The sequence below is a fragment of the Aotus nancymaae genome, unplaced genomic scaffold (genome assembly GCF_030222135.1).
Source record: "Aotus nancymaae isolate 86718 unplaced genomic scaffold, 86718_ANA_hifiasm-v0.15.2.pri h1tg000004l, whole genome shotgun sequence".
Taxonomy (NCBI): domain Eukaryota; kingdom Metazoa; phylum Chordata; class Mammalia; order Primates; family Aotidae; genus Aotus; species Aotus nancymaae.
The window spans coordinates 31,712,228-31,727,188 of NW_026988415.1; positions in this window are offsets into that span (position 1 = coordinate 31,712,228).

The window sequence follows — 14,961 nt, forward strand, 5'->3', positions numbered from 1 at the left end:
CCTGTTCCTGAATGATCTTTGGGTCAACAATGAAATCAGGAGGGAAATTAAAAATTTATTTGAACTAAATAATGGTGACAAAACCTATCAAAACATCTGGGATACATCAACATGGTGCTAAGAAGAAAGTTCATAGCATTAAATGTCTACATCAAAAAATCTGAAAGATCAGAAATAGAAAATTTCTGATTATAGAAAATTTCTGATAATAGATTATACCTCAATGAACAAGAAAAACTAAACACAAATCTAGTAGAATAAAAGAAATAACAAAGATCAGAGCAGAACTAAATGAAATTGAAACAAAAAATACAAAAGATAATTGAAACAAAAAGCTGGTTCTGTAAAATTTATATGTAAAATTGATAGACCATTAGTGAGATTAACCAAAAAAAGAAGATGCAAAGAATCTCAATAAAAAGCAAAACAGGAGATATTATAACAAATGCCACAGAAATACAAAAGATAATTTAAGGTTACTGTGAACACTTTTATGCATATAAACTGGAAAACTTAGATAAATTCCCGGTAATATGCAACCCTCCTAGATTAAACCAGGAAGAAATAGAAACACATGAATAACAAGCAAAAAGGTTGAAATGGTAATAAGAAAATTGCCAACAAAAAATAGTTTAGGACCAGACAGATTCACAGCTGAATTCTTTCAGATACTCAAAGAAGATTTGGTACCAATCTTATTGGCACTATTCAAAAAGATAGATAAAGAGGGATTTTTTGTATTTTTAGTTGAGACATTTTAAATCATTCTGTTGAAGCCAGTATAACACTAATATCAAAACCAGAGAAGGACATAACAAAAAAATGACAGACCAACATCCTTGATGAACATAGATGCAAAAATCCTCAACAAATTGCTAACAGAATCCAACAGCGTATCAAAAAGATTAATTGACCATGATGAAGTGGGTTTTATACCAGGGATGCAGGGATAATTTAACATATGCAAGTCAATAAATATGGTACACCACATAAACAGAATTAAAAACAAAAATACGATTATCTAAATAGATACAAAGAAAGCATTTGACAGTTCAGCATCCCTTTATAATGAAAACCATCAGCAAAATTGCCATATAAGGCACATACCTTAAGGTAAAAACAGCCATCTATGACAAACCCACAGCCAACATTATACTGAACAGGGAAAAGTTGAAAGCATTCCCCCTGAGAACTGGAACAAGACAAGGATACCCACTTTCACCACTTCAACATAGTACTGAAAGTCCTAGCCAGGGCAATCAGAGAAGAGAAAGAAAAAAGGCCATCCAAATCAGTAAAGAGGAAGTCAGACTGTTGCTATTCACAGATGCCATGATCATATACCTAGAAAACCCTAAAGACACATCCAAAATACTCCTAGAACTGGTAAATGAATTCGGCAAACTTTCATGATACAAAATTAATGTACACAAATCAGTAGTTCTGTACAGCAACAGCAACCAAGCTGAGAATGAAATCAAGAATTCAACCCCTTTTACAATAGCTGAAAAAAAAAAATACTTAGGGTTGTACCTAACCAAGGAGGTGAAAGAGCTGTACATGGAAAACTACAAAACACTGCTGAAAGAAATCATAGACAACACAAACAAATGGAAACATCCCATGCTTATGAATGGGTAGAGTCAATGTTGTGAATCATATTGCCATGAGAAATTTACAAAATACCATCATTTTTCACAGAAGTAGAAAACAATTCTAAAATTCATATAGAACCAAAAAATAGCCCACACAGCCAAAGAAAGACTAAGTAAAGGACCAAATCTAGAGATATCACATTGCCCGACTTTAAACTATAAGGCCATAGTAACAAACATAGCATGATACTGGTATAAAAATGGGTACATAGACCACTAATATAGAATAGAGAACCCAGAAATAAAGCCAAATACTTACATCCAACTAATCTTTAACAAAGCACATAAAAACATAAAGTAGACAAAGAACACCCTATTCAACAAATAGTTCTGGGATAATTGGCAAGCCACATGTAGAAGAATGAAACTGGATCCTAATCTCTCACCTTATACAAAATCAACTCCAATTGGATCAAAGACATAAATCTATGACTGGAAACCATAAAAATTCTAGAAGATAACATGGGAAAAACCCTTGTAGACATTTGGCTTAGGCAAAGACTTCATGATCAAGAACCCAAAAGCAAATGCACCATAAACAATGATAAATAGATGGGACTTAATTAAACTCAAAAGCTTCTGCACAGCAAAAGAAATCAGCAGAGTTAACAGACAACTCACAGAGTGGGAGAAAGTCTTCACAATCTATACATGCAACAAAGCACTAATGTCTAGAATCTACAAGGAACTCAAATCAGCAAGAAAAAAATCAAACAGTCCCATCAAAAAATTGGCTAAGAATATGAATAGATGATTCTCAAAAGAAGATATGCATATGGTCAACAAACATGAAAAAATGCTCAACATCACTAATTGGGGAAATGCAAATAAAAACCACAATGCAGTAACACCTTATTCCTGCAAGAATGGTCCTAATTAAAGAATAATAATAGATATTGTTATGGATTGCTGAAAAGAGAACACCTTTACACTGTCGGTTAAAATGTAAACCATTACAACCACTATGGAAAATAGTGTGGAGATTCCTTAAATAAATAAAAGTAGATCTACCATTTAATATAGCAATACTTCTACTGGGTATCTACCCAGAGGCAAAGAAATTAATATACAAAAAATAATACTTGCACACACTGTTTATAGCAGCATAATTAGCAATTGCAAAAATATGAAACCAGCCTAAATGTCCATCAATTAATGAGTGGATAAAGAAAATTATATGGGTGTGTGTGTGTGTGTGTGTGTGTGTGTGTGTGTGTGTATACACACATACATATATATATGAATACTCAGCCATAAAAAAAAATGGCACTCACAGCAACCTGGATGGAACTGGAGACCGTTATTATTTTTTTTTTATTGCATTTTAGGTTTTGGGGTACATGTGAAGAACATGCAAGATTGTTGCATAGGCACACACATGGCAGCGTGATTTGCTGCCTTCCTCCCCTTCACCTATATCTGGCATTTGGAGACTGTTATTCTAAGGGAAATAACCAAGAATTGGAAAACCAAACATATGTTCTCGATCTTAAGTGAGAGCTAAGCTATGAGGATGCAAATGCATGAGAATGATATAATGCGGCCGGGCTCGGTGGCTCACGCCTGTGATCCCAGCACTTTTGGAGGCTGAGACGGGTGGATCACAAGGTCAGGAGTTCGAGATCAGCCTAGCCAACATGGTGAAACCCCGTCTCTACTAAAAAAAAAAAAAATACAAAAATTAGCTGGGCAAGGTGGCAGGTGCCTGTAATCCCAGCTACTTGGGAGGCTGAAGCAGGAGAATGGCCTGAACCCAGAAGGCAGAGGTTGCAGTGAGCTGAGATTGCTCTATTGCACACCAGCCTGGGCAACAAGAATGAAACTCTGTCTCAAAAAAAAAAGGAATGATATAATGCACTTTGGAGACTTGGAGGAAAGGGTGGGAGGGGTTGAGGAATAAAAGACTACACATTGGTATAGTGTACACCGCTCAGGTGATGGTTGCACCAAAATCTCAGAAATCACCACTAAAGAACTTCTTCATTTACAAAAATAATTGATAAATATAAATAAAATATTAAAATATTGTATAAAATTATCTTTATGCTATTTATATTAGAAGTATATGAAACAAAAATAAATTTTGTGTTTATACTTGGGTATGATTCCCAAGGCATCTCATTATGTCTATGCACATATTCCAAAATCTGAAAATGTTTGAAATCATAAAACACATCTGGTCCCAAGCATTTCAGATCAGGGACACTTTACCTATAGGACTTGAGAAATTTTTAACGTTACTGTTCAATAGCAGGAGTTCTGCAATATTGCTTAATCTCATCTGCTATATTTCAAATATATTAGAAAATTACATTTTTACAATGTATTATAGGATAGTATTTAAAGTTAACAATTACTGTCCGGGAGCAGTGTAATCACTGCTCACACCTGTAATCCCAGCACTTTGGGAGGCCAAGGAGGTGGGGTGGATCACATGAGGTCAGGAGTTTGAGATCAGTCTGGCCAATATGGTGAAACCGCTCCTCAAAAAGTATAAAAATTAGCCAGGCATGGTGATGTGAGCCTATAATCCCAGCTACTTGGGAGCATGAGGCCTGAGAATCACTTGAACCCAGGAGACAGAGGTTGCAGTGAGCCAAGATTGCACCACTGCACTCTAATCTGGGTAACAGAGTGAGACTGTGTCTCAATAAATAAATAAATAAATAAATGAATGAATAAATAAATAAACGAACTTAACATTTACTGAGAACTCAATATGCAACAGTCACTGTAAGAACTGCACATCCATTGTCAGGTTAAAATCTCATAATGATGATTTCCATAATTTTCATTGCATCAGTGGCATAGTGACAGAAGCCACTGAGAACCTGTGCTCCTAACAACTATGCTACATTTCTTAAAAAAAGAAAAAAGAGAAAGAAAAAAAAAAGTGTTGATAAGTATTTGGAGAAACGGCAAGCTTCCTACATAGCTGATGAGAATGTAAATTTGTGCAACCTCTTTGAGAAAGTTTGGCAGTTTCTTAAACATTTAAATAAAGAGTTACCATATGATCCAGCAATTCTATTTTGAGGTATATATCAAAGAGAAATAAAAACGTATGTCCAAAAAATATGAATATTCATAGTATCATTCATAAGAGCCAAAAAGTGGATACAACCCAAATGTCTATCAGTTGTTTAATATTTTATATTTGATGATCAATAATATAATAAAGCATTATTTGGCAGTAAAAAGAAGTATAGATTCATCTCATAACAGAGATGAACTTTGAAAACATGCTAAATGAAATAAGTCATACACAAAAGACCAATTGTTGTATGTTTTTATTTATATGAAGTCTAGAATCAGCAAATCATAAAGACAAAGTATGTTAGTGGTTTCCTGGGACACCAACCAAGGGATGGGAGGACATGGGGTGGGGGTAGGGGGTTACTTTTAACAGGTACACAGTTTCCTTTCTGTAGTGATGAAAATTTTCTGGAATCAGATAGTGGTGATGGTTACATAACTGTCTGAATATATTTTTTTAATTAATTGTAGAGTTTAAACAGGTGAATTGTATGATATGTGAATATAGGTATATATCTCAATAGAGTAGTTTTAAAAATTATACTACATTTTCTCCAAAAAGATATTATGCATAACAATTGCACAATAATTATATCTTCTTCTGTAAGATTAAAAGAGTTCTTTCACAATCAAGAAAAAGATCAATAGTTCACAATTTTAAAATTAAAATGCATAGCAAATTCTGATTCAGCCTCTCTCTGTCTCCCAACCAAATACTTATTAGGACATTAAAAAGATAAGAACTAAAGCAAAATCCTGGATTGGCAGTGTATTACCAAAAACCTTGACTTATCAGCAACAATTAGAATAAGCATGCCAAACAGTAAAATGATAGGAAATGCTTTATCTCTTTGTGGTTGTGTGTACCTTGAGTCTGATACTCAAGTGTCAGACCAGTGACAGAAATGGTTAGACTTCTCTCTGCTTTAAGGAAGCTGCTTGCTTTTGGAAACAAGGCTAACGCTCTTCTACTATGTCACCTGTCTCCACTCGTTCCAAATTTATATAGAGATTTCAACTGTGAGAATACAACATGTCAAGAAGCCTAAGATAGATACTATATCCTGAGAAGTACAGTTACGTAATTAAAGTCTGTGGGTGGAGAGAGAAAAAGAAAGGCCTTGCTGTATCTGAAAAGAGGTTTTTGTCATTATTTTGGACAAAGCATGGGACAAGAATAATCTTTTTCATTTGATGGCAACAACCAATTTTGAATTGTTGCTTTGTTCAAGGATCAGTAAATATATATATCAACTATATTAATATATAATAGTTGATATATATATTAGTATACTTTCATAAATATAAATATGTATTTATAGCAAACCTGTATACTAAATATGTATAAATATAAATGTATATAAATATTAAATATATGTACATATTAACTATAAATATACTATATATACAAATATATATTTTGTATATGTATATAGACACATTATTAGTAAAATGTTATATAAATATATGTATGTATATATAAGTTATGTGTATATATATATTTGTATTTGTACATATATATAGATACATGCCTATATTGAATAGTTTATCATAAAGCATTTTAGGCCTATTTGATGTAGAAGCAATTTATTAAGTATTTAAGTTTAAATCTCTTTGATTGCTAACAATACAATAAGCAAATGTATTCAGTTTTTAATAGAATTTCTTTTCATGGGTTTACCTTTTGTATTCTTTATGAATTTCTTGTTTTTGTCCTTACAACATTTTTTACTAGGATGTTTGCTGTTGTCTCATTTATTTGTTGGAACTCTACATAGCAAGGCTTTGCACTCTCACTGTACGTTGCAAATGTTACCTAGATTTTACTCACCTTTATTTTATGGGTGCGGAGTTGGAGAGAGATAGCATGGGGAGAAATGCCAGATATAGGTGATGGGAGGAAGGCAGCAAATCACACTGCCATGTGTGTATCTATGCAACAATCTTGCATGTTCTTCATATGTAACCCAAAACCTAAAATGCAATAAAAAAATTGTAGTTTATTCTCTTAGTCTTATCCTCTGAAGTTTTTCAATTGTCCATCAGTATTTTGTAATTTGAAATACCACCTTTATGATTTATGAAGTTTGTCAATATATATCAAGATGTAGATTACATAAACTTTTTTTTGCTATTCTTGCACCAATCCTATGTTAATTTATTTTAGCTTTATACTGCATCAATATTTTTAATCTAAAAGTTCAAGGTCTCTTATTATTTTCAAAGTTATCTTGGCTGTATCACCACATTAGCACTTAGGGATGATATTTAGATCAATTTGTCTAATTTTCCTCCTAACATAATATGGCATGTCTTGTTCATATTATGGATCTTGTCTCTTATTTACCACAGTAAAATTTTACAGTTTACTTGAAAAAGATCCAACACATTTTCCAAAATTATTCTAAGAGATTTTTTATCATTTTTGTTGCTGACATAGAACATTTTAAAATATATTTCCTTTTCTGATGATAGTTAATATTTGAACAGAATATGTATTCTCTGGTACAGTACAGAGAACAAGATAATTAAATTATTTAAATTCATAAAATTCTTATGCATTTTCGGTTACCTTGGTTTGTTAAATTCTGTGACAAAAAAATCATGCCAATGTGGATTTGTCTGCTGTTTCTCTTTGCACATTCACCAGTGTTTCCTTTTTTGTAATATAAAACATTTTCTATCTAGAATATCTGTTTTATTAACATGAATATTACTTTTATCCAAGCTTACAACCCAGTGACTTTTCAGATATTAACATCACAATACCAACTTTCTTTTTATTAGCCCTCAATGTGTTGATACTTTTCTCATCCCTGTTTTACAAAACTTTTTATTTCATTATGCTTTAAGTATTTTTTTTATGAACTAGGAGAAATAGATGTATTTGCTATGTCAGTAAAGGGAAATATATTTATAAAAAATCACTCCTTTGTTTTTTCAGACTGAGTAACTATGTGGATTATGGTACTATTTACTGAGTTAAGGAATACTTTGGGAATCCTAGGTTTTGGAGAGTTGGAAATAAATCTGTTTCAGATTTATTTAGTTGGATACAAAGGTAATTAGTAGACAATTAAATATACAAGTCTAGATTTCAAAGTTAGTGTTTAGGAGATTTAATTTTGGGAGTGGCCAGCTGATAGATGATATTTAAATTCATGAGACTTGTTATGATCACCTAGAGTGAGGGTACAAGTGTGAAAGCAATAGAAGTCTGTAGACCTCTAGGGCACTAAACTGTAGGGCACTAAACTGTAGGGCACTTTAACATTTTTATTTTTATTTTTTTATTTTAATTTTTCTGGTACCTAGAAGATGTATATATTTATGGGTTACATGAGATGTTTTGATGCAGGCATACAATGTGTAATAATCACAAAATGGAAAATGGGGTATAAATTCTCTCAAGCTTTTATACTTTGTGTTACAAAAACAAACATCACAGGTTCTCACTTATTTGTGGGATCTAAAATTTAAAACCTTTGAGCTCATGAAGATAGAAAGTAGAAGGATGGTTACCAGAGAGTGGAAAGTATAGTGAATGGCTGGTGGCAGGGAGATGGGGATGGTTAATGGGTACAAAAAAAAAATACTTACGTATGATGAATGAGATCTAGGATTTGATAGCACAACAAGGAGATGATAGTCAATAACATTTTAACATTTTTAGATGGAAGGAAGAGGATTAGCAAACGAGAACAAGAAGAGGCATCAGTAAAGTAAGATGAAAACCAGGAGAATATGTTTTCACAGAAGCAGAAGGGAAACTTTCCTGAGAGGCAAGAGGTAGACAATTCTGTCAAAAGTTGCTGAACCATCCAAATGAAGTTTATATGGTGACAGAAATATTTTATATCTGTGCTGTGCAACACAGTAGCTGCTATCTGTAAGTGGCTAAGCACTTGAAGGATGGCTACTGCAACTGAGGAACTGAATTTTTTGTTTTACCTTAATTTTAATAGCCAAATGTGGCTAGTTACTGTTACATGAAATAGTGCAGTCTGAGTTTTGAAAGATGAACACAGAAAAGTGTCCATTTGCTACCTCAGTTTTCTTGAAATGGAGGGGGAAAGTTGAATCAGAAGTGGGCTGAAGCATAAGACAGAACAAACAATTTCAATAATATCATATTAAGGGAGAAGTCAGGTTGCAAAGTTATATGTAGAATGAGATTCCTATATTTTTATATGAAGACATAGAAAAACTGAAAAGAATATACATTAAAATAACAATGGATTATCTCCAAGTAGTGAGATAATGCTGCTTTTCACATGATTTTTAAATTTTACAATTTTACAATAGTTACATATTCTTTATATAATTCTAAAAATGCAGTTAACATTATTTTAATTGCAAATTTCAGCCATTAAACAATCAAAAATAATTATTTCATGTTTGATGAAATTGGGAGTATTTGAATATGATTATCTCAGTGATGTCAAATATATTAGATCAATATATTTTACTTTTAGAAAATAGAACTGGAAGTTGATAATTCAAGGAAATTATAAGATCTTTGGCCTGCCATTAAGTCATTGACTTGAATATAATATGAATCTTTCTGAAGTTAAATGGCTATAAATGGGCATTTTTGTACATTATCTCAGTATAATTAAATTGTACAATTCCTTCAACACTTGTTATTCTAGATCTAACTTTTGTTTTTAAAAATATTATGGCTGAGAACTTAATCCACATCAAATTTAAATATAATTAAACTTTGAATTCCTGAGAGTTATTGAACAGTCTTGAATATCAAATAAAATTAATATTGTCATTAATTTTGCAATAATGCATCTGATTAGTAACTATCATTAGATATTAAAATTTCTAAAATGTTACAACTTCGATATTCCATGCACATACATCATTTTTGATAAACTAGAATCTATTTTCTAATACATAATTTTCAGTTTGATATTTACCTCCATTTCTCTGAGCACTGTTATACTTTTCTATAAAGGGTAATCTTGCTCTCTTGCCTAATTTATTTAAAAAATAAGCTTTGATTAAAATCCATGGCCTTCTATCCTGTGAATCTCCACAGGTTTACTTTGAGATTCTGAGCAAAAGGAAACAGGTGTTTGGCTTATGAGTATCCAAGATGATTTTGGTTCCAAAACCATTGATTGTATTATTTGCTTATAATGAGAAAATGGTATCAGTTGGAATCTAATGAAAAATAATTTTTCCGTTGTCCTTTGCACAGCATCACAATCATGTTAACTCCTTTTCATTCCTCAAATTATCTCAAACTCCACAATTTTTATTATTACTCTGGCAGAAAGCATAAACCCAATGTCCAGTTAATTCCTAAAGCGCACAGAAAAGATGACTATTGTCCATGTCTTCCCAGGATAATTCTCCTAACATATCGATAGTTAGGTGTAGCATAGAAGAAAGCATTGGACTAGGAGTAAGAAAACCCAGTTTACCTTCCTTGGCTTCTGTTTGCATCCCATCCAGTGTATATGATACCAGGAATATTATTAAAACTCTTTGTTCATTGTTAAAAAATAAAATGGAGGTCATAATGGTTTTTACTTAATAGGGCTATCTATGGTGATTAAATTCTGAAACAACTTTTTAATGCACCTAGCAGAGTTCCTAACCTCCAATAAATGTCAAATAAACATTATCTCCTGTCTTCAATGGGATTCATCAAATCCAAGTTCTACTTTCATTCTGCCTTTTTAGTCATGTGATTGAGGGCATAATGTTAACTTCTCTAGCTTCAGCAATCTGTACAAAGAAGATACTATTATATGTATCCTGTGAGATTTTCATGAAGATTATAGCATAGTATGGGATTACATATGTGTTGTTTCTCACAAGACAGTAAGTATAAAAAATACTAGTGGTCAATCTAAAATTTGCTTCAAAAATGTACCAATACTAATATATGCAGGATGTAAGCAACACAATTCTTATCATTCCTCTCTTCCTTTCTTCAGCAAACATTGTGAAGCTACTTATTTCTCAAATAACTCAAACCTTTTATAAAAGGCACAATGTGTTTCTCACAATATATTAATGTGGGCTAAACTGAGAAAATATCTTGCAAATTACTGTAGTCAAAGAGAAGATATGGGATAGAACTTCAACAGGTTTGTGGCAGGAAAATCAGTGTTTTTCAAAATACTTTCTGTTCTTTATAAAGATCACTTAAACTCCAATTTTGGTCTATTATAATATGATAAAGTTGTCAGCTGCCGGGTTTATTCATATTATATGACAAAGTATTTCTCATGGAAGGCAAGAGATTCAAATCCATATTTGTGAATGCCATCACATATACAGCCAAGTGAAATGCTGAAGCACTTACCTGGAGAATTCTTGCTCAATGCCTTATTTCATTACAAAAAGAAAGGTATTGGGTAAATTTTTCAACTTGAATATTATTAAAGTTACAATTTTTAATTTGCACGTTCAGATACATCACAAGTAAAAAAATGAATTAAAAATAATTATACTATATGATATAGTTTGGATTTGTGTTCCCACCCAAATCTCATGTTGAATTGTAATCCTCAATGTTGAAGGAGGGGCCTGGTGGGACTTGATTGGGTCATGGAGGCAAATTTCTCCCTTGTTGTTCTCATGATAGTGAATGAGTTATCACGAGCTCCAGTTGTGGCTAAAAGGGCCCCAGATACATCTAAGGCCACTGCTCCGTAGGGTGCAATCCATAAGCCTTGGTGGCTTTTACATGGTGTTAAGCCTGCAAGGGTATAGAGGGAAGGAGTTCAGGCTTGGGAACTCTCACCTAGATTGCAGAGGATGCATGAAAATGCCTGGACGTGCAGGCAGAAGTCTGTTGCCAAGGTGGAGACCTCATGGAGAACCTCTTCTAGTATAGTGCAGAGGGGAAATGCAGGGTTGGAGCCCCTATACAGACACAGAGTCCCCACTGGGGCACTGCCAAGTAGACCTGTGAGAAGAGAGCCACCATTCTCCAGATCCCAGAATGGTAGATTCACTGACAGCTTGCACCATGTGCCTGGAGAAGCTGGAGACAATGCCAGCTCATGAAAGCAGTTGATGTGGCTGTACCTTGCAGAGCCACAGGTCCAGAGATGCCCAAGACCGTGGGAACCTACCCCTTGCATCAGTGTGGCCTGTATGTGAGACATGGACTCAAAGCGCTTTATTTTGGAGATTTAAGATTTAATGGCTGCCCTCCTGGGTTTTGGACTTGCATGAGGCCTATAGTCTCCTGTTTTTCGGCCTATTTCTCCCTTTTGAAATGTGTATATTTACCCAATGCCTGTAACCCTATTGTATCTTGGAAGTACCTAACTTGTTTTTGATTTTACAAGCTCATAGAAGGAACTTGCCTTGTCTCAGATGAGACTTTGGACTGTAAGAGTTAATGCTGAAATAAGTTAATACTCAAGAGACTGTGGAGAAGGGAAGATTATATTTTGCAATGTGAGAAGAACATGAGATTTTGGAGGGGCCAGGGGCAGAATGATATGCTTTGGATTTGTGTCCCCACCCAAATCTTATGTTGAATTGTAATTCCCAATGTTGGAGGAAGGGTCTGATGAAAGGTGATTGGATAATGGGGTCAGATTTCCTCTTGCTGTTCTCATGATAGTGACTGAGTTCTCATGAGATCTGATTGTTTAAAAGTGTGTAACACCTCCTCTTCATTATCTTTCTCCTGGTCCAGCCGTGTAAGAAGTACCTCCATCCTCTTCACCTTCTGTCATGATTGTAAGTTTTCTGAGGGCTCCCCAACAATGCTTCCTGTACATTCTGCAGAACTGTGAGTCATTTAAACCTCTTTTTTATTAAATAAATTACTTGAATTCAGGTAGTTCTTTACACCACTGCAAGAATGGGCTAATATTCTATGTAATAATATAAATATTGTGATTAGTTTGAGGGCAAAATGAAAATAATTAAACAATTTGAAATAATATTTCTTTATTTTACATATAATACACAGGGTTAAAACAAAGAAATGGAAAGTGTAAAGGGAAAAGATCACCTACAACTCAGAGACACCTACTATTAACATGAAATATATTTTAAAATGAAAATATTACTGTCTTTATTATATTTATTATATTACATTATATTATATATAATTACATTGGATGAAAAGGCAACTATATAATTGTATCAACTGATGATTTGGCAGATTATTACACCAACTAACTCAGTAAGCAGCAGTTTTGCCATTTTGTGGCAATGGTTTTATATAACTTCACTAGAAAAAAATGCATTCTGAAGTAAAAAAAAGTATGCTATTACTAAGTCAATAAAAATATTGACTCCTGATACCATTTAATACTTTGTATGTTTTCAAAAATTAACCAACAAATGAAAGCTTATGTTCACACAGAGACTTATACACACATTTATAGAAGCTTTGCTTTAATCATCTAAAGCTTAAAAAACTCAAATTGTTGATCAACAAATGGAAGAATAAACAAATTGTGGCATATTCAATAGAAAGAATTAATTATTGACATACATAACACATAAGTGCCTCAAAATACAGACAATCCCCAACTTGCATTGGTTCTACTTAACAATTTTTTAACTTTAGAGTGGGAAAGTGATATGTACTTAGTAAAAATTGTACTTTGAATTTTGATCTTTTTCAAGGCTACTTGTATGTAAGAAAGATAATCTCTTGCACTGTTGTGCAGTTGCAGCCAGTCATAGCTCTCAGTCAGCCATGGCACCATGAGGGTAAACAACTTACACTGTACTGTGCAGTGTACTGTATTTAATAAATTACATGAGAAGTTTAACACTTTATTATAAAGTAGGCTTTGTGCTAAATGATTTTCTCTAATGGTGGGCTACTGTAAGTGTTCTGAGCATGTTTAAGTTAAGCTAAACTAAGCTATGATATTCCATAGGTTAGGTACATCAAATGCATTTTGACTTGCAATATATTAAATTTGCGATGGGCTTGTTGGAATATAGCCTGTCAGAAGTCGAGGTACATCTGTAATGTGATCAGTAAAAGAAGCAAGAAAAGAGCACATTCTGTAAAAATTCATTAACACAAAGCTCTATAAAATGAAAACCTATAGTGACAGAAAGCAGATTAGCAGCTGTCACACACAGGGGAAGGGAGGGTTGTCATGGAGGTAGGTGGAGATATATTGTGGTGTGTGGGAAGAGATGGAAAGAATAAATTCTTAAGGAGCACTAGAAAATTTCTGGCGATGTTAGATTTGACACTTTCAAGATTATGTTGATGGCTTCACAGGTGTGAACATGTGTCAAAACCACCCAATTATACACTTGAGACACAATGCAGTTTATTACATATCAATTATACCTCAGTAAAGCTATTAAGAAAATAATATATCCTACATTCTATTCATCTCTGATAAAAAGAAAAAGAAAATGATAAGCCATTAGTATTTATGACACTTTTTGATATTATTTGTCTTTGTTCTATAATGATCAACAATCAAGATCTTTGGAAACATTACAGGTTCCTCCAGAAAAGTAGAAATGAATATTTAAGCTACTTGGACATTAGTTATTTGCAACTCTTGCAAGTTACCTTTCTAAATTATCCTCTGACTCTTGTATTTTTAGCATAAAGGCCTTTGCCTTTGTAATCGTGTGCACACGAGTGCACACACACACACACACCCAGGCAGCCTCCAGAGCACTGAAAAGTCTTCATTTCTAAGATGATTATTTTTTCTTTCTCTCTCATATTCTGCTTTCATCTCTGAAACATCATAAAGCCAGCTGATTGACATTGTATTGAAATTTCCATTTTGAGCTAAATGAATACTGAAATATCCAATGATTGTTGCTGCAAGTTATGTTACCAGACTCAACCACTTTAACACTGTTGGAACCTTGTAACACAAGAAGTTAGAAAGTAAGCTCGGTTTTCCCAGGTCTGCTCATGACAAAATATTCCAAATTTCTGTATAGATAAAGCTTCTCATTTTCATTTAAGTTTCCGCAAGTGCTGAGTTTGTTTTCCTTGGCAATATGTTATATGTTAGGAGATGTGTGCTTGTGTGTGTGTGTGTGTGTGTGTGTGTGTGTGTGTGTGTGTGTACATATTTTATTTGGAACAAATGAGTAAAATTAGAAACTTACAAATGGTTAGGAAGTAGAAATATTTATGAAAATTTTGAAAAAACTCTGAATGCGTTATATCTTCTGTCAAAGTTTACACAGAACCATCATGTTCTTAATAACAGCTTTGGCAGGGCTCGGTGGCTCAAGTCTGTAATCCCAGCACTTTGGGAGGCCGAGGCAGGCGGATCAC